Source organism: Gorilla gorilla, chromosome 22 (genome assembly GCF_029281585.2).
Source record: "Gorilla gorilla gorilla isolate KB3781 chromosome 22, NHGRI_mGorGor1-v2.1_pri, whole genome shotgun sequence".
Classification (NCBI taxonomy): Eukaryota; Metazoa; Chordata; class Mammalia; order Primates; family Hominidae; genus Gorilla; species Gorilla gorilla.
The window spans coordinates 19,410,027-19,431,273 of record NC_073246.2 but is presented as its reverse complement, the minus strand read 5'-3'; the positions used below and the strand labels follow the sequence as shown (position 1 = coordinate 19,431,273).

At 41.2% G+C, this 21,247-nt stretch overlaps 1 long non-coding RNA gene and 1 pseudogene across 2 annotated transcripts; both read right to left on the bottom strand.

The window, feature by feature from the left end:
• Window positions 1-85: 85 nt before the first annotated feature.
• On the bottom strand, window positions 86-10,401 carry LOC134757892 (uncharacterized). Of its 2 annotated transcripts, none has more exons than XR_010132449.1 (4): window positions 10,274-10,401; window positions 7,424-7,590; window positions 5,073-5,190; window positions 86-407 (listed from the first exon to the last, which is right to left on the bottom strand). It is a non-coding gene; the product is annotated as an uncharacterized lncRNA (long non-coding RNA). The 2 variants fall into 2 exon arrangements; XR_010132450.1 differs by having other exon boundaries at window positions 86-401.
• Window positions 10,402-17,619: 7,218 nt separating this feature from the next.
• LOC115931880 (uncharacterized) lies at window positions 17,620-17,720 on the bottom strand (annotated as a pseudogene).
• Between the last annotated feature and the right edge of the window lie 3,527 nt (window positions 17,721-21,247).

Here is a 21,247-nt window from a genome sequence, read left to right as displayed (position 1 = left end):
ATTAAATATTTTCAGAAGTGTATACTACCGAAATAAATTGAAACAAAAATGAAGTCTTTGGGAAAGAAAATAACTCAAAACATGCTTATAATAGACTCCTGATTTGGTGAAACTTTTATTCATGTTGCAACGTTTTTAAAATTTGTTTTCATTTTTCTTTGACCCAATATCATTGTTATACTAGAGCTTAACTTCTTATCTCAAAATATAATTCCTTATTTTTCCTGTTCTAGGAACTATTTGGCTAAATTATTTTTCTTCATAGTCATTGGGATTATAAGTACAAGGATGCTTTCTACACATGTATGTTTCAGCTTAAAATGAATAGCCCTTGAGCATGTTGCATGATGTCTGCCTTCTCCGTCACTCTGTAATTTCTCTCTTTTTCTGTCTCTCATCTTCTGTATCTGTAAAAAATAAATCTGTGGTAATTTTCATCACTCATTAAGCTCATATCGATTTCTGCCTCTCCTGGAATTTATGGTACTGGATGTATTTTAATTTTTAAATAAAAGTGCCCCAAATTATTTTGTATTATTTTCTAACTATCTTATTAATTTTGCCTATCTACATGATAGTAATATAATAATGGTTAGAATATTAAGACACATGAAGCAAGAAAATATTTTTCAAATTAATTAATTTTATTATTTTATTTTATCTTTATTTTTTATGAGATGGGATCTCACTATGTTGCCCAGGGTGGTCCCAAACTCCTGAGCTCAAGCGATTCTTCCACCTTGGCCTCCCAAAGTGCTGGGATTACAGCCACCATGCCCTACCTAGAAAATCTTAAAGATTAAAAAAATAGAAGGACGCCGGGCATGGTGGCTCATGCCTGTAATCCCGGCACTTTGGGAGGCTGAGGTGGGCAGATTACGAGGTCAGGAGATCAAGACCATCCTGGCTAAAAAGGTGAAACCCCGTGTCTACTAAAAAAAAAATACAAAAATTAGCCGGGCATGGCAGCGGGCACCTGTAGTCCCAGCTACTCGGGAGGCTGAGGCAGGAGAATGGCGTGAACCTGGGAGGTGGAGCTTACAGTGAGCCAAGACAGTGCCACTGCACTCCAGCCTGGGCAACAGAGCGAGACTCCGTCTCAAAAAAAAAAAAAAAAAAAATAGAAGGACTAAAATTTCTGGCTATTATAATATGTTAAAATGTTCAATAAATAGACCTGCACTTTATTGGTGTTAGAAATGACTTGTAGATCAGTACAATAGAATGAACAGCCCATAAACATGTCTAAGTTTATTTAAGTGTTTAAAAAGAAGATAATTCAAATTTAGTATGGGTCAGTAGACTGGTATCTCAAAGGACTTTGACAAATCCAATATTTCTTCCTAGTTTAAAAATAAAAGCAAACAAAGCAAATATACAGATAAGGAACTTAAACCATCACTAAATAGGAATAAATGTAAAGTCTTTGAAATTAAAATTGTGTGTGTATGTGTGTATATGTTTAAACTATATGTCAAAGCCAGTATTGTTTTTCATGGAAGCATTAAAAGATTTTGCAATGGAAGGCAAAGAAGTCCATCATCACTACTAGTACTCCTAATTTAGTGGTACTACTCAATGTAATTACTCAATGTAATTAGACGTGAGAAAGTAGTAAGAGGTATGAATACTTGAAAGAGGAGACACAATTATTGTTTGCAGATAATAATATATCAATTAAAACAGAAGAAACAATGAGATAAATCAGTAAGCTAGTTGACTTCACACACACAAAAGTATCTAAATCAATAGTTTTTCTATATATAAAGAAGACTTGATTAGATAATATAGTGGAGTAAAGTTACCAACTGCAGTAGCAACCAGAGAAGAAAAAATTATTAGAAAAAGAGCTGAGCATGATGCCACACATCTGTAATCCCAGCTACTCAGGAGGCTGAGGTGGGAGGATTGCCCTAGCTCAGGAGTTTGAGATCAGCTTGGGCAATATAGCACAAAACTGTCTCGAAAAAAACCCAAAACCAAAACCAAAACAAACAAACAAACAAAAAACAGAAAGAAAGATAAGAAAAAAAAACTAGAAAGAAAATTGACAAGAAATGGGCAGAAACTAGGTGAAGAAAAGTTAACACTCTCGAAGGATTTAACAGACAAGGATCTGAAGAAATACTCTAATACAAACTGCTGGAGCTGGGCGTGATATCTCAAAGGGCATGTTTAAAACAAGTTTAGATGATTGCTAAATTTTCTTCTGAGGAGGGCAATTTCTGGTAACTGGAGGGCCCTTTGTTTGGCTGAGCATCAAGGCAAGTTTGAGGAAGCAAGTTGAGCAGAAGAACTGATTTGTTTGCCAGCCACCCTCTACCCCAGTCCCAGATATAACAGATAATGAGAAAGAACAGACATGTCTATGAGGGATTTTTTTCTGTGAGATGTGTTTTGCAAAACCTGTTTTCCACCTTCTCTATGAAAACTCCAGTGATGTTTACATGTTCACTGAGGTTTTTACATTAGAGGATTATTTAAGAGCTTCAAAGACAGGCTGAGTTCACGTATCCTGGTAGTCATAAGGTAAGGGATGAACACAAATGCAGCTATATATGGTCTTGGTGTTCCCTCCTGGTCCCTCAGATTAGGAGACACCTGAAATCTGGGTTTGTTAATTAATTAATTAATTTTTATTTATTTATTTTTGAGACAGAGTGTCGCTCTATCACCCAGGCTGGAGTGCAATGGCCTGATCTCAGCTCACTGCAACCTCCGCCTCCTGGGTTCATGCGATTTTCCTGCCTCAGTCTCCCAAGTAGCTGGGATTACAGGCATGTGCTGCCACAGCCAGCTAATCTTGTGTTTTTAGTAGAGACGGGGTTTCACCATGTTGGCTAGGCTGTTCTTGAACTCCTGACCTCAGGTAATTCATCCTCTTCAGCCTCCCAAAGTGTTAGGATTACAGGCGTGAGCCACTGCACCTGGCCAGAAGGCTGTTTATTGTAGAATTAATTATAATTATAGAAGTTGAAAAGAATTCAAGCAATCAATCATAGAGTATTAGTTAAATAACTTATAATACATCCACTTAAGAGAATACTATGTACCCATTAACAATGATGTGGTATGCTGGGCGCAGTGGCTCAGGCCTGTAATCACAGCACTTTGGGAGGCCAAGGTGGGAGGACTGCTTGAGCTCAGGAGTTGGAGACCAGCCTGGGCAACATGGTGAAACCCTGTCTCTACCAAAAATACAAACAATTAGCCAGGCATGGTGGCACATCTGTGATTCCAGCTATTCAGGAGGCTGAGGTGGGAGGATTGCTTGAGCCCAGGAGGTAGAGGTTGCGGTGAACCGAGATCACGCCACTGCACTCCAGCCTGAGCATCACAGAGAGATCCTGTCTCAAAACAACAACAACAACAACAACAACAACAAAAGCACCCAAAAAAACAACCAATGATGTGGTAAATATTTATATACTGACATAGTGATTTGTTGTTAGGTAACAAAGACAATTTCTACAACACAATATAATTTATGATATTTTGGTAGGAAAAATTTATCCATGTGTATCAGGTACCATATATATCAGGTCCCATGGAACCGTAGTCTATAAATGTATGCATGTTTAGGAGGCGGAATTATGGGGGATTGGAATGCTTTCTATGCTTCTCTATGTTTTCTGTTTTTTAAATGAAATAAACTCGTATGATGATGATGAGGGTGAAACAAGCAAGACAAATGTACCCATCAAATCTTTTAGGGCTCTAATATCTTACTACTCCTTGAAAAATATTTGTGTTATGTTTTCCCTTCATCTTAGTTTATAACTTTTTTTCTTTTTGAGACGGAGTCTGGCTCTGTCGCCCAGGCTGGAGTGCAGTGGCGCGATCTCGGCTCACTGCAAGCTCCGCCTCCCGGGTTCACGCCATTCTCCTGCCTCAGCCTCCGGAGTAGCTGGGACTACAGGCGCCCGCCACCACGCCCGGCTAATTTTTTGTATTTTTAGTAGAGACGGGGTTTCACCATGTTAGCCAGGATGGTCTCGATCTCCTGACCTCGTGATCTGCCCGCCTCGGCCTCCCAAAGTGCTGGGATTACAGGCGTGAGCCACCGCCCCCGGCCCTTAGTCTACTCATTTAAAAAGAGGCAAGAGTTTCTCTCCCTCTCCTTCGGGGAGCTGCAGCTTTCCTTGTATTTTTTGGCATGAACAAGCTGTAGGAAGGGTGGATCAGTGCCTTCCTGCAAACCCCAGCAGTGTTTCAGGTAAGAACGTTACTGTTTTGGCACCTGTTCCAACACAATCACCCAGGGCAATTCCAGTGCCAAAAACTTTCTCAATGTGTGTGGGTATATAACATTCTGGGAAGTGACCTAGCTAATCACACATGGACATAAATATGGGAAAAGCTAATCACACGTGGACATAAATATGGGAAAAGACACTACAGACTATTACAAGGTGGGGAGTGGGAGGGTTGAAAAACCTATGTTGTGGTATGCTTACTACCTGGGTGATGGAATTCGAACCCCAAACCTCAGCATCATGCAATATTCCCATGCAACTAACCAGCACATCTACCTCTGTATCTGAAATAAAAGTTGAAGTTAAAAAAAAAAAAGGAAAAAGAAAGCCAAACGTGAGTGGGCTGGGTGGCTCATGCCTGTAATCTCAGCACTTTGGAAGGCTGAGGCGAGAGGATTGCTTGAGGCCAGGAGTTCAAGACCAGCCTGGGTGGCCGGGCACGGTGGCTCATGCCTGTAATCCCAGCACTTTGGGAGGCCGAGGCAGGTGGATCACAAGGTCAGGAGTTCAAGACCAGCCTGGCCAAGATGGTGAAACCCTGTCTCTACTAAAAACACAAAAAAAATTAGCCAGCTGTGGTGGCAGGTGCTTGTAATCCCAGCTACTCAGGAGGTGAGGCAGAGAATTGCTTGAACCCAGGAGGCAGAGGTTGCAGTGAGCCGAGATCAAGCCACTGCACTCCAGCCTGGGCAACAGAGCAAGACTCTGTCTCAAAAAAAAAAAAAAAAAAAAAAAGACCAGCCTGGGCAACATAGTGAGACCTCATCTCTACTAAAAATAAAAATTAAAAGATTAGGGGACTGTGGTGGCATGTACCTGTAGTCTCAACTACCCAGAAGGCTGAGGCAGGAGGATTAGTTGAGTCCAGGAGATCGAGGCTGCAGTGAGCTGTGATTGCACCACTGTACTCCAGCCTAGGTGACAGAATGAGACTCTGTATAAAAAAGAAGAAAAGGAAAAAAAAAAAAGAAAGCTAAACATGAGCTGTTAGGCATGGCTGCACACACACACACACACACACACACACACACACACACACACACACATTTTCCGACCTTTTTCAGACATTTTCAGACTGCTTTCGGTCTTGAAACTAGGCCAGTATACCGACTACATGGGATGTTACATCATTTTTCTTGCTACTTTTCTATGTATTTTGCAAGCTGAATCAGTGTTCGCAGATACTCTTGCGTTTCAGTCCGAGTAAGATAGTCTTTAAGATACCTTTTAATATGCACGTTGAAAAGATAGAATGTATGATGCTGAGATTACAGGGATTGAGAAAGGCAAAGTATGTGAATCAGGTAGGCCAGTTCTCTGGCTTTGTAATTTGACATTTTAAATGAGTAGCACATCCTTTAACCAACAAAGTTATGGGCTAGCCTAGAAAGAGAAACCACTTGAATTTTAAATAGAGGATACAGAGAAGAGAACAGAATCTTCCCTGTGAACTGTCTTAGCAGCATCTGGTTCTTTTGAGGTACTTTGAATGTGTTGGAGCTTAGAAACGGATACCCCAAAATATGGCACTTTGACATGCTGAACTGAAAAAGAAGCCTCGAGGTCTCTTGGACCTCCTCCCTGTCCTGTCTCTTAATCCTCCTTGCAGGATGAAGTTGTCCCCTGAAATTCCTTATTTGCCTACATTTTGGACCTGACAATGAAGAAAACAATTACTTCTGGCCCCTTCCCTGAGTTTTTATTAACTGAACTCATGGGAAGAAAGACTGAATTCTATCAACACGCCTGGACAGACTGGTCACAAACTATTGTCTGCTCTGCTGGCCCAAAAGACTTTATCCCAGGCCACTGTATGTTCTCCAGGCCCATTGAAATCCCTTAAAAATCATCTACACTTCTCTATCTGTCTTTCCCCTAAGAAGTATATACAACCATCTGTACCTCACTGGGATATTGGACAATCATTCTGTGATTCTCCCTCATGCTCACTAACACATCTGTAGGCCATTTTGCCTATTAATCTGCCTTTTGTCAGTTGATTTTTCAGTAAGCCTTCAGATGGCAAAGAGAAGTTTTTCCTTGATCCCTATAAATTTATAGTAGAATGTATGCTATAAAAGACCTGATAGCCCCATTGTCATGGATGACATTTCTCTCATGTGGGTGTGCCAACTCGTGCAGATGAGAATTTTATAAATGTGTGTGCTCCTGTGAATTAGACTGTTATAGTAACATTAAACTGCTAAAGAACTTCACCTACTTTCTGGATTTGCTAGTAAATAATTTGGCTAATTTTTTTTTCAGTCTAAAGGCAGATAGCTAATAAGCTACATGAATTGGCCCAGTGGATTAAGTAATTTTTCATAATGCCTGATTACTAGTTTCTGAGAGTAGGATATCTAGAGAAGGAGTTTTTGGGGGAGATAGGAACAGAGGCTGATCAATTTATTTCTTTATGCTTTGACCTCCTCTAAGAAAAATGCTGGCTGCTACAAAAGTTTCTATCTTAACATTTTTCTGCAAGTTTGCTATTATCATTTATGAACTCCCCATTTCCCACAGAGGAAGGAAAGAATAGACAGAACTGAGTGATAAACTAGACAAAGGGAATGGCTTAGTAGGACACGGCTTCTGCCTTTTGTGTTTCCAGTATTTGTCTACTGCTAAGGAAATCGGTATGTGGCACATAACTGGGGCAAAGGATTCAACACTCAGCGCTTCAAGCAAGAAGTCATCATCATTAGCATTATTGTGGCAGCTACAAGGAGACGCCCAACAATTTACTGCAAATGAGATAAAATGGATACACTGACTCCCAGCTGGATTTTTACTATTTTTGTCCACATTCTGAGGGCTATCAAAATACTTTTTAATTCACTTCCAGACCATCCCAACTTCTACAATGACTCTTTCTCTCTATAACCAGCTAAACTTAATTTCATTATGATTTGCCAAAGGTTAACTGAGAAAAGTAACAGCCAAGAATTAAGAAAACAGGTATAACATGAAAGAGGGAAAAAATCATTTATTTTGGACGGTGGCCTGACCAAGCAACATGGCTCCAGAGTGGAATGAAAGAGATAAAAATAGGAAGACAATTGGGTGAAGCAGAAAAGAAAACCAGGAGCAGTAGAAACAGATCAATGAGAATGTGTTTCTAGAGCCTATTATGTTTCTAAAGTTGAAGTGATAAACATATTGCATACCCTTTGTTCTAGAGACCTTTCAAAAGACAGAATTCCTTTATTCAAGCATTGAGCTCTCTCCATCTTTAGAGTCTTTTCAGTTTGTTTCACACAGTGTCAGAAGGTTGCCTCAAAAGTTGGTAGAATTACTGTAATTCCCTCCCTGACAGTAGTAAAGTTGGATCCTGCTGATTAGAGCAAAACACAAAAGCTCACTTCCAGAGAACTGTGATCTTCTCATAAAACAGTTGGCATCGCCTGAAAGGGAGGTATTGTTGGTAGGTAAGCCAATGTCCTAGGGCCTGGGACTCAGCCAGCATCTCATGTAACAACCATGCTGCCTATCCACTTTTGTTTGTTTTCCCAGACAAAAATGATTGCAACACATTTCAGAGCCAATGCAAAAACTCTGCGTTTGTAGTATACTGACTTGCTGTCAATAATTAGATGTTCTAAATTGCTACACTAGACAATGAGGTCCAACTTAAAAAAATACAAAAACCCAGTTAAAATCTCAATTGGCCAAGAGGTTATTTCTGCAAAATGATCACCAGTGGTTTTTTTTTTTTCTTTTATTTTTTGGGGGGTGGGGGGGTGGGCGGGTGTGGAGTAGATGAAATGTGTCCAGAGAAGAAAAAAAAATCATACTTCTGTAAATATTTTCTTAACTTCCTTTTGCCAGGCAGCTCTGGTTTAGTGAGACATACACTAGGTTAAATTTCAAAACACTTGGATACTAACTGTGCTACTTTGGAGCAAGCCATTTAATCTCCCTGAGGCCCAGATCATTCATCTATAAAGTGAGAATAGTAATACTTCAACTGACCACGTCACAGTATGATTAAATATCCAATGATATATTGTACATGAAAGCATTTATCAACTGCAAGGCATGATACTAATGTGAGGACTGTAGAGTTGCCTTTATTTTCCTCAGAGCAGATTTAATTCTGGGGTGCTGGAGAGAAGTAGGAGAGGTTCAGCTCCAGCTCTATCTCATTTCCCCACGTCTGAGAGGCTGGAAGAGAAAGGAGTGGATCTTGAGTTGGCAACTCCCATTTCTCCATCAGCAGAAAGAGAAAACTGGTTTTCACGTTTCCTCCTACCCCATGAAGTAAGAGTCCCTTCCTCTAAATGTTAAAGAAATTTATTAACTCTCTAGATTTTCCTTGACTTTTGCTTCTTTATCTAGGCTATGTTGTTCAATATGACAGCCACTAGTGATTTGTGGTTACTGAACTCAAGAAATATGGTTAATCAAAATTGAGATGTGCTGTTAGTGAAGAATACATGCCAGGTTTTGAAGATAATAGTCCAAAAATACCTGAAAGAATGTAAAATATCTCACTAATGTTTTTTATGTTGATTTCACATTGTAAAGATAATATTTTAGATATATTAGATTGTACAAGATATGTTGTTAAAAGTAAATTTTATGTTTCTTTTGACTTTTTCAAATGTAGCTACTAGAGTTTAAAATTTTATATTTTATATCACTTTATATGTCTTTTTTTTTTTCCCAAGATGGAGTCTTGCTCTATTGCCCAGGCTGGAGTGCAGTGGTGTGATCTCGGCTCACTGCAACCTCTGTCTCCCAGGATCAAGCAATTCTCCTGCCTTAGCCTCCCGAGTAGCTGGGATTACAAGTGTGTTCCACCACGCCTGGCTAATTTTTTGCATTTTTAGTAGAGATGGGTTTCACCATGTTGGCCAAGCTGGTCTCAAACTCCTGACCTCAGGTGATCCACCCGCCTTGGCCTCCCAAACTGCTGGGATTACAGGCATGAGCCACCGCACCCAGCCTCACTTTATATTTCTATTGGATTTGGACAATCAGAGAGGAAGGAAAAACCTGAGTCCCCAGTAGCCTTATTTCATGCCTCTTTCTTTCCATTTTTCAGTCTCTCTCCACCTTCATGCGTTCCAGGTATTGGGAAGTCAATTCTTTTGAGACAAACATCAAGAAACCAAAGAAAGATCAATAGGAAGATCATTTCGTCACATTTATAGCACATGGCACCAAATAGACAGTCAGCATTCATTCAGTCAATCAACCATGCAGTTAATTAAAATGAAGAATACAGAAATTTGGCAATCTCATGTCCTGAAAAAACAGATACACTAGGAATGAGTAATTTCTCTTTTCACTCTTACAAGTTCTGGAAAGGAGGAGATACTTTGATTAGGCTATGAACTATACTGTGTATAGTCGCTTATTAAAATCTTATTTTATATAATGGCTATCTGTAGGCATTTAAAAAAAACTCCCTTCTAAAGGTCTGGATATCTTGAGGTCAATAAATGTGCTCTGTATCCAATAAGTACTGAGCAAATGTTGTTGAATATAATGAATAAAATAAATGATATAATCAGTCTATCACTTTATCTTTCTAACCAAAATTAAAATTTGAAGCTAAAATGTTGTATGGTTGATCTGATGATGATATAGGCATTAAAACATGAGTTGTGCCTTAAGGTATGCTTTGCTTTTATCTGATAAAACAATCTTATTTAAATTTTTTTTTTTTAATAATACAGACTAGGTCTCAATATGTTGCCCAGGGTGGTTTTGAATTCTTGGGCTCAAGCAATCCTTCTGCCTCAGACTTCAAAAGTGCTGGATTACAGGTGTGAGCCACCACACCCAGCCAGAAAAATCTTATTTTTAAGTCACTTCAAAAAGTAACCCATTTGAGAGTGAATAAATTCTTCCCAGATTAAATCCTGGCTGATGAAGAACACTTATTCCTAAAATAAAATCCCCATCCATTTTTGTCATCTCAGCAACCATCTAAAAATTGTCCCAGGAACAAACTGATTCACCCTATATGAAATAACAGAATAACAGAGAAGAACAATAATCCCATTAACCTGGTAGATCCGGAATGAAATGCAGCTGGAGGATGGAGCAGATTGGAGGTGGGAACAGTGAACACTCAGCAGGCTCCCAGCCCCAACACCCCTGGAGTCTCAACAGCCTCAATCCATCTGGAAGAGAGGGCTTGGGGGAAGGTCTGAGCATGGCTGCAGGGATCAAAGCTAAGCAGGGGAAAACAGCTAGAGCACTGTCTGCTCTTTGAGCAAAGATAATAGAGTCCTCTCTGTGGTGAAGAGAATGAACACACAGGAAGATTTAAAAACACAACAAACCCAGAGCTGATCAGATTCCTTTATTCCATACCTCAAACTCATCAGGCTTGTCCTCAATTCAGAATCTCTCTATATTGAATTACAGGGTTAGAAAAATAAAGGGCATCCCATTGAGTGCTTTTCAAACAGTGGGTTGCCACGCTTTAGTGTGAGAGAATCAATTCAGTGGGTGGAGGTTTGCATTTAGAAACTGAAATAAATTAGAATGGAAAAGAGAAGGAATTGCATGGAAAAGGGATAAATATTGTTTCATGAATTTTTTGGTGTGTGTGTGTTTGGTACACATATAAACTACATCTTATTGTAGGCATTAGCCAAACTGTGAAACTGAAAATCAGTCAACTCTATCTCCCTCCCATATTATTATGGGTTATTAAAATCAGTTCTTCAGGCCTTCAGGAATAGGCTTTTTAGAACCTCCACAGCTAATTCTCTGTTGAGGTATTCCTCCTGCCTTCTAGAAATATAGACCATGTCACAGACTCAGTGCAAACCATCCTGAAAAATAGCTCCAGGATCAGGCATTGCATTATGAGGAAGCTAATACTGTTTGTCAGAATCTGAGGGCAGCCTCCCTTTAAAGACCCTAATTAAGGAGAGGGAATGACGAAAAAATGGTAATAGCATGCCTCAAATGTGAGGCTGCCTCTTGGCCACTATTCATTAGAAAGCCCACAAACTGTGGGCTCTATTTAAGGAACGTCTGGGATGGTTTTGGGCGGGGAAGCAAACAGACCCAGTCAAATACTTCCCCTTTTATTCTCAACTCTGTTGTCAGCTTACTTTTCTCACCTTGATTTATTTCTTGAAATTTTAGTCAAATTCATTGACAATTTGCCTTATGATTCACAAAGTAGATGAGAGTGAATAGAGAAGCGACCTGACAGAGAAGAGAGCAGGACTATTTAAAAGATTCTGGCAAGAGGTGAGAACATTCCTCGATCCACTATAGAAAACCACCAGTGATCAAACAAACACACTGAGTTCCATTTCTAGGTCTCAAGGAATTAAGCATAACATTCAAAGTTGACTAGATAAAGGAAAGATTTATTATTATTATTATTTTGAGATGGAGTTTCACCCTTGTCATCCAGGGTGGAGTGCAGTGGCCGGATCTTGGCTCACTGCAATCTTCGCCTCCTGGGTTCAAGCGATTCTTCTGCCTCAGCCTCCCGGGTAGCTGGGATTCCAGCCACCCGCCACCACGCCGGGCTAATTTTTGTTTTTGTAGTTGAGAAGGGGTTTCGCCATGTTGGCCAGGCTGGTCTCAAACTCATGACCGCAGGTGATCCACCCGTCTTGGCCTCCCAAAGTGCTGGGATTACAGTTGTGAGCCACTGCACCTGGTCAAGGAAAGATTATTAATGACAGACTTCATTGCATTCTGCAAAGCTGAAAGGCAAGGAAAGAATTGGGGGATGGAGGGGGGAATTCCCTAAAAGAAGTCCTAGTAAAGTTGTATATCAAGAAAAAGGCAGATATCTTCATATCCAGACACAAAAGAAAGTTCTTAAGGTTTTACAATGGTATGGCCACTAACACAACCTTTCAAAGAAGAGCAAACGTCCTTATCGCCCCAAGAAATCAAAGTAAACCATGTGAAACCCAAGTGTAGGAAATCCCGCTGCTCAGATAAAGTATCCAGTGTGGCACTGAAACAGCACTATTGCTTTCAGGCAGCCTGGCTTAACCTTGAGTAAAGCCTTTCCTGGGAGTTCAGCTCAGTGAAACAGACATTCTGTCAACTGTATCAGAGACAAGGATTTTAGCTGTAATTATGGTCTGCTAATCTGGTGTAGCTTTAGTTAAACAAACAGAATCAGCACATTATCATTAGGGAGGCAACATAGTTTTCTCTCCCTTCCACAGAGCATTGCTCTAGGAGAGAGACGACTATTGAAAAGTTTGGCTGCTGTTACCAGTTTTACTTCTATCTAATCTTTTAGGAGCTCAGTTTCTCCAAATGAAGAAATGTGTGACACCCTCCCATCTCACAGGATTGCTGAAAAAACACAAAAAAGGCAGTGTTTAAACATGTCGTAACTGGGCACTGAATTGTTCCTGATGAGTCTGTACTGTTCTGTCCTTTCTCTCCCACCATCTCTGGGAAACTGGCATGAAATGGGTCTCACTGCCTACTTTTTTGTCTTTTCTTCCCAGGCCCTTCTCTCCTCTGGTTAACCCGGTCTGAAGACTTGGAGACATCTGTCATATTTTAGATACAGAGGAGTATTCCAGCTTAAATGGTTGCTTTCAGAATACTAATTCTTGGCCTCCCTCCCCAGCCCCAGTAAAGAATATCTTACGGTGGGAAATTCAGTTTGCTGAAAGCTGGATATTAAACATAATTTTGAGATATAGCTCAGCTAATATTTCCTTCGAATTATGCCATGACAGCAAAACTTGCCTCATTTATGAGCCCTTTAATATGAAATTGTCTTCCTTTTTCCCTCCCTTTCTTTCTCTGTTTCTCTTTCCTCTCCTCCCTCTTTCCCTCCCTCCCTTCCTCCCTTCCTCCCTCCCTCCCTTCCTCCCTTCCTCCCTTCCTCCCTTCCTCCCTTCCTCCCTTCCTCCCTCCCTCCCTTCCTCCCTTGCTCCCTTCCTTCCTTCCAATATTTCTGCATGTCCACCATGTGCTAGGCTATCTCTAGCACAATCTCTCCTCCAGACACTCACTTTAGTGGGAAATGTAAATATAAAAATTGAAAACATATGTTATTTTAAGTGTCAAAAGACAAAATTACAACAAATTTAGTTATAGATCAAAGATGGGCATTTATTTGGGATTTACAAATCAGGGCAGCCTTCATTCCATCAAATGTACTGAAAGCTCTCACGAGCAACTGCTGAACAGTGGGTTTTACAAGGTGGGAACAAGGAAACAGAACAATAGAAAAAAAAAAGCTTGACTGGTAAACATTAGGTTACTTCAGGTTACTTTTTTATATGAGTTTAAGCAAACGGAAGTGTCCTTGTTATAGCTGACTCAGACTGGAATCTCCAGTTTTCAGGAAAAACTGATCTGTTTTGAGATCTATCGACTTCCTTAAAGTTTCATTTTGATGAAGTGGCATTTAGCACAAGTGACTCCATTTTGGTTTGGTCTGGTCCCTTGGGGCCTAGTGCAGAAGCTCAGTCCAAAACAATAGTGTTCCATAATGCGTTTAACGTAAGAGATGTTTGAAAGAGGTACTTCTGGCCAGGGCTTGGTGGGCCAGAAAATACTTTTTGGTGAGATCTGAATTGAATCTTCAAGGGTTTGTGGGCCTGAAGTGCAGGCGAAGGGATACTGTAGACAGAGGATGGCAGAAGGAGGAATGGAATGAGAAAAAAGATGATTTTCCAGAGACTATGTGTGATGTGACTGAGTAGCAAGGGATGGGCTGAAGAGGCAAGTAGAGTCATTCTATTGTCTTGTGATCTTGCTTTTTATTCTGGAGATAAATGATTTTTTTCCCACATAATTATAGCAGCAGACATTTTTCCCAAATTAAATTTTATATGGCATTCTGGCCGGGCGTGGTGGTTTATGCCTGTAATCCCAGCACTTTGGGAGGCCGAGGTGGGCAGATCACCTGAGGTCAGGAGTTCAAGACCAGCCTGGCCAACATGGTGAAACCCTGTCTCTACTAACAATACAAAAAACTTAGCAGGGTGTGGTGGCACGCACCTGTAATCCCAGCTACTTGGGAGGCTGAGGCATGAGAATCACTTGAACCTGGGAGGTGGAGGTTGCAGTGAGTGGAGATTGTGCCATTGAACTCCAGCCTGGGCAACAAGAGTGAAACTCCATCTCAAAAAAAAAAAAAAAAAAAGAAAAAAATTTATATGGGATTCCAACATTAAAAGATTTTCTTTTCTTTTCTTTTTTTTTTTTTTTCAGATGAAGTCTCTCTCTGTCGCCCAGGCTGGAGGGCAGTGGCGCGATCTCGGCTCACTGCAAGCTCCGCCTCCCGGGTTCACACCATTCTCCTGCCTCAGCCTCCCGAGTAGCTGGGACTACAGGTGCCTGCCACCACGCCCAGCTAATTTTTTTTTGTATTTTTAGTAGAGACAGGGTTTCACTGTGTTAGCCAGGATGGTCGCAATCTCCTGACCTCGTGATCCGCCTGCCTCGGCCTCTCAAAGTGCTGGGATTACAGGCGTGAGCCACTGCGCCTGGCCAAAAGATATTCTTTTTAATATAGAAATTAGGTTTAGATTAAAAGGAAATTTAATTAGGATAAATTTATTTTATAAATTAAAACAATGAACATTATGATGTTTGTTTGAATGCAAATTTGATATAGAGATTATGGATGGCAATTGTATCTTATACTAGCCTCAGCATTGCAATTCTTTCACATCTGAGTGTTTTTTCTTGTATAGTGGCAAGATAATTTTTACACAGATACATAGTTGCAAATGGTAACAACTTTAACATGAATTACCTAGAAACTCAGGATGCTGTTCCATGGAAAGAGATGGCAGAGAAAGTTTTGTCCTCAGTTCTACACAAAAACGAAATTCCAGTTTGGGTGACTAGGAGGATAATGGTATTGGCAACTAAAACGATTCCTCTCTAAAGAGAGAGAAAATTCCAAGAGAAAAAACATGAATTCGATTTTGGGCATTTTGTGTTTAAGGTGCTTTATTTAGAAATATAGGAAGCTTCCTATAACCATGGAAATGATTGGTTCACTAAAAACCAAAGATGAAATATTGTTCTTTTAGGATTGTATAACCTCATGTAAGCTTTTCCTCTGACCTCCAGCTGTGGCCTACTTTTGATGAAATTTTAATGGTTCATTTCAGAACCTCATCACTCTTGGAAATTCATGCAGCCACTTAGCCTGAAATTCAGAATTCTGCAGTTTCATCATTTCAGATTTCTTGACTCGGCTAAAGAGGCATCCAGGACAATGTCATTTTGTGTTTAGCAAAACTGAAATAACTCACAGACTCTTGTGTTCTTTTTGATTACTACACATATCTAAGCTAGGTCATGCTAGCATTCTTCTCTCTCAGTCAAGCTGAATTAAAATGTATTTTAATGAATGGCATGTTATAGAGCAAAATGTTCGTGTTGTTTCCCTAGCAGTATAGCACCATGATCATTCATTTATTCATTTACTTAATTATTCATCCGGTAGAAACATGCTATATCCTTCCTTGATGAGGGTAAGTGACTATTAGTTTGCTAGGGCTGCTGTAATAAAGTATCACAGACTGGGTGTCTTTTTTTTTTTTTTTTTTTTGAGACAGAGTTTTGCTCTTGCCCAGGCTGGAGTGCAATGGTGCAATATTGGCTCACCGCAACCTCCACCTCCCAGGTTCAAGCGATTCTCCTGCCTCAGCCTTCCCAAGTAGCTGGGATTACAGGCATGCTCCACCAAGTCCGGCTAATTTCGTATTTTTAGTAGAGATGGGGTTTCTCCATGTGGGTCAGGCTGGTCTCAAACTCCCGACCTCAGGTGATCCGCCTACCTCGGCCTCCCAAAGTGCTGGGATTACAGGCGTGAGCCACCGCGCCCGGCAAGACTGGGTGTCTTAAATAACAGAAATGTATTCCTCGCAGTTCTGGAGGTTGAAGGTCCAAGATTGAAGTCCTGGCAGGTTGGTTTCTTCTGAGGCCTCTTTCCTTGGCTTGCTTGCTGCCTCTTCACATGGTCTTTTCTCTATGCAGGCATACTGGGGTCTCTTAGTGTGTGCAAATTTCCTTTTCTTATAAGGACACCAGTCAGACTGAATTAGGGCCCACCTTAATGGCCTCATTTTAACTTAATTACCTCTTTCATGACCTTACCTCCAATGACAGTCACATTTTAAGGTACTTGGAGTTAGGGCTTCAACATAAGAATTTGGGGCAGGGGATGGGGGATGGGGGAAAGGAGGCACAATTTAGCTCATAACAACGGTTAAATATTTTGCTTTGGTTCTTACAAAAAAGGCAATTCTAACCTCGGTAGGTTTAAGCTTTCTTCATAGCATCATGACGTCTTCCATTTTCATTTGCATTTGTATTTCCCTCCCTCCCTCCCTTCCTTCCTTCCTTTCTTCCTTCCTTCCTTCCTCCTTTCCTCCCTTCCTCCCTTCCTTCCTTCTTCTATGGGATCTCGCTCTGTAACCCAGGCTGGAGCGAGGTAGTACGATTGTAGCTCACTGCAGCCTCGAACTTCCGAGCTCAAGCAATCCTCTGCCTCAGCCTCCCATGTAGCTGGAACTACAGGCCTGTGCCACCATGCCCAGCTAATTTTCTTTCTTTCTCTTTCTTTCTTTTCTTTCTTTCTTTCTCCTTCCTTCCTTCCTTCCTTCCTTTCTTCTTTCTTTCTTTCTTTCTTTCTTTCTTTCTTTCTTTCTTTCTTTCTTTCTTTCTTTCCTTCCTTCTTTCTTTCTTTCTTTCTTCTTCCTTTTTTGTGGAGACGGGGGTCTTGCCATCTTGCCCAGGCTGGTCAAAAACTCTTGGGCTCAAGCCATACTCCTGCCTTGACCCCAAAGCACTGGGATTATCAGTGTAGGCCACCTGCAGCCGGCCTCATTTGCATGTTGATGGAACTCAGAATTAACCTTTCCCTCCCCTGTTGGATAAAGGAAGGTAAATCTTTTCAGTGAGGAGTCATCAATAATGCAATATTTTTCAGCCTTTTTACTAACCCAACACATAGGAGGCAAGTCACGCACCCACAATAAATGAAGGGCTCACTTAAGAGCTTGAGCTGTGGATTCCCACAGATTTGAATGCAAACCTTCCCTTTACACCTTTACTCCAAAGCTGTGTAACTTTGTCGAATATCTTATCCTCTGCAAAAATACAGTCCACGCTACTTTATTTTTAAATTTTTTTGAGTAAATATAAGTGTACATATTTATGGGGTTCATGAGATGTTTTGATACAGGCATGCAGTGTGTAATAATCACATCATGGAATACGGGGCCTCCATTCCCTCCAGCATTTATCCTTTGTGTTACAAACAGACTAATTATACTCTTTTAGTGATTTTTTAAATGTACAATTAAATTATTATTGACTATATTCACCCTGCTGTGCTATCAAACACTGGATCTTACTCATTCTTTCTAACTATGTTAAAAGTATGGAACACATCACAAATTTGTGTGTCATCCTTGCACAGGAGCCACGCTAATCTCTGCACTGTTCCAATTTCCATATATGTGTGCCATGCTACATTAGTAGAGAGATCCCTACAATACTGTGGCTTAAGAAGAGAGATGTTAAACTTAGCTGGGCGTGGTGGTGGGCGCCTGTAATCCCAGCTGCTTAGGAGGCTGAGGGCAGAGAAATTGCTTGAACCGGGAGGCGGAGGTTGCAGTGAGCCGAGATCCTGCCACTGCACTCCAGCCTGGGTGACAGAACGAGACTCCGTCTCAAAAAAAAAAAAAAAGGAAGAGAGACGTTTGTTTTTCTCTCCTGAAATAGTCCTCAGTGAAGCAGAACAGGGTAGGGTAGGATGGACAGCTCAGCCCATCCTCAAAATATGGCTTCTATCTCTGGATCTGTGAGGGCTGTTCTAGCTCCTGCCATTACATCTGCATCCCAGACAGCAGGAATGGTCAAAGGAACAAGAAAATACACCCTTATTTCTTTTAAAGGCAAGGCTTGTTAAATAAAAGCACTTATATCCCATTGGCAAAAAGTTACATGGTCTTATCTGGTTGCAAAGATGCTGGGATAATATAATCTATAACGCAACGGTCCTGGGCACAGCTAAAACCTGGGGGTTTCAATATTTTTAAATTTTATTTTATTTTATTTTGAGATGGAGTTTCACTCTGTTGCCCAGCCTGGAGTGCAGTGGCGCAATCTCCGCTCACTGCAACCTCCACCTCCTGGGTTAAAGCGATTCTCCTGCCTCGGCCTCCTGAGTAGCTGGGATTACAGGAGCCCACCACCACACCCAGCTAATTTTTGTATTTTTAGTAGAGACGGGGTTTCACCATGTTGGCCAGACTGGTCTTGAACTCTTGACCTCAGGTGATCTGCCTGCCTTGGCCTCCCAAAGTGCTAGGATTACAAGAGTGAGCCACCACGCCTGGCTGGGGGTTTCATTATTAAAGAAAGAGGAGACTGACTAATATTGTTGTATGTCTTAGCTTGGGTTCTTGCAAAGTAGAGTCTAAGGCAAGGGACTTGGATGCATTTACCTATTGACTGATGATATTGATCCCAGGAAGCAGAAGTGAGGTGTGAGAAGAGAGAGACAAGGAAGTGAGAAAGCCTATAAAGTGTGTGCTACTCAGTTGGAAACCATTATGGAAAAATAAGGCCCACTTACACTCAGGATCAGCTGTGGAACTTCATAGACTGTGCTTCAGCATTGTTCCACTGAAGGACAAGGAGGCTGGGGCATTAATCTGCTGACTTCCATCCACTGTTACTTACTAACTCTCCTGCACTTCCAGGCTGTGGCCTGGTTGGGTGTCCCCAAGGGACACCACAGCACCCACTGGAGGTGGGGCACTTGCAGCATGCATGCCGCTGTTCACATTAGTGGCACTAATGTCAGGTGGGCCCAAGGGATGGGGCACAGGGCATCTTAGGCAGGTGCTTCTGGGTAGAACTAACCCTCTCATTTTCCATCCACACCCTACAGTGAGCATAATGGAGCGTGTGTCCCAGAGTTGGGTGGGGACAGGGAGAATATTTTTAAAGCACCTGAAGCAGATACTGGCATGTAGTATGTGCCCAGTAATGTTAGTTCTTTCCTTCCACTTCCCCTTTGTCACCTTAACACACCACCTTAACATCTTAACAATTAAATTTATCCTATTAACATAAAACATCCTCCTTAAGTTCTTCAGCCTTTCTACAGATTTAATAACTTAAGCTTTCATACTAGGGGAAAATATCTGCACATCATAGTTTTTAATTTTTTTTTTTTTTTTTTTTTGAGACAGATTCTCCCTCTGTCGCCCAGGCTGGAGTGCAGCGGCGCAATCTCTGCTCACTGCAACCACCACCTCTCAGATTCAAGAGATTCTCCTGCCTCAGCCTCCCGAGTGGCTGGGACTACAGGCACGTGCCACCACGCCCAGCTAATTTTTAATATTTTTATTAGAGACAGGGTATTCACCATGTTAGCCAGGATGGTCTTGATTTCTTGACCTCGTGATCTGCCCATCTAGGCCTCCCACAGTGCTGGGATTACAGGCGTGAGCCACCACGCCCAGCCAATTTTTAAATTTAATATGAAATATTTATTTCAGATTTTGTGGCCAACTAATGGCTGCACTAGACAGATGCAAAGGTAAAGTGTGTAATAGGATTACCAGAATGAAAGTCTGTATTTATAATGAGAAGACAATCTTATGTGCTCTTTAATGCCTCTATTATACCCATAACTGAGAAATTTAGCAATTAAAAACAATGTGTCAGGGCTTCACGAAGTCTCTGTAGGTGCATAGGCGCCGGCATAAGAGGTGGCCGCCAAGTCACATTCATTCATAAATTCTCCAAGCGTGCCTATATGAGAACGACACTGTTCTAGAGGTTGTGATTAAGATATGGTCCCTGCAAATGTCAATTTGATAGTCTGTAGGAATGGGGGAATGATTCACCACAGGAGGATAACTACAGGTGCTATAAGTCCTTATGCCACTGAAAGGTTTGGATAGAAGTGGACAGTTGGGCTCAGGTGGAGAATGAAAGAAAGAATTGAGTGATATGTAATGATTGTGTTTATCAGCTAAACAAAATGTTCACAGAGTCTTCAAGTATCTTCTTACAGGTGAATTATTTTAAATTTTATTTTAAAGCGTCATCATACATACAGCCAAGCATGGTGGCTCACACCTGTAATCCCAGCACTTTGGGAGGTTGAGGTGGGCAGATTACTTGAGTCCAGGAGTTCAAGACCAGCTTGGGCAATATGGTGAAACCATGTCTCTACAAAAAAATACAAAAATTATTCCAGGCATGGTGGTACGGGCCCGTGATCTCAGCTACTCAGGAGGCTGAGGTCGGGGGTATTGCTTGAGCCAGGGAGGCAGAGGTTGCAATGAACTATGATCATGCCACCACACTTCACTGCACTCCACTGCACTCCAGCCAGGGCAACAGAGTGATATTCCATCTTAAAAAAAAAAAAAAGAAAAAGAAAAAGAAAAATCATCAAACTGTAAAATTAACTTATCAGCCAGGTGCGGTGGTTTACACCTGTAATCCCAGCACTTTGGGAGGCTGAGGCAGGCAGATTGCCTGAGGTCAGGAGTTCAGAACAGCCTGGCCAACATGGCGAAGCCCTGTCTGTACTAGAAATACAAAAATTAGCCAGGTGTCATGGGCCTGTGGTCCCAGCTACTCAGGAGGCTTAGGTTGGGGGTGGATTGCTTGAGCCAGGGAGGCAGAGGTTGCAGTAAACTGTGATCGCACCAATACGCTTCATTGCGCTCCACTGCACTCCACTGCACTCCACTGCACTCCGGCCTGGGCAACAGAGTGAGAATCTGTCTCAGGAAAAAAAAAAAAAAGAAAAATCACTAAACTATAAAATTGACTTATTTTTTGGTATAACATTTTATGAATTTTTTTTCCACACCTGGGATTACAGGCATGAGTCACTACACCTGGCCTTGTTTTATGAATTTTAACACAAGTATAGATTTATGTAACCACCACCACATTCAGTGTACAGGACTGTTCTATTACCTTACGACTGTTCCATGCTATGTCTTTACAGTCATACCTCCTCTAACTCC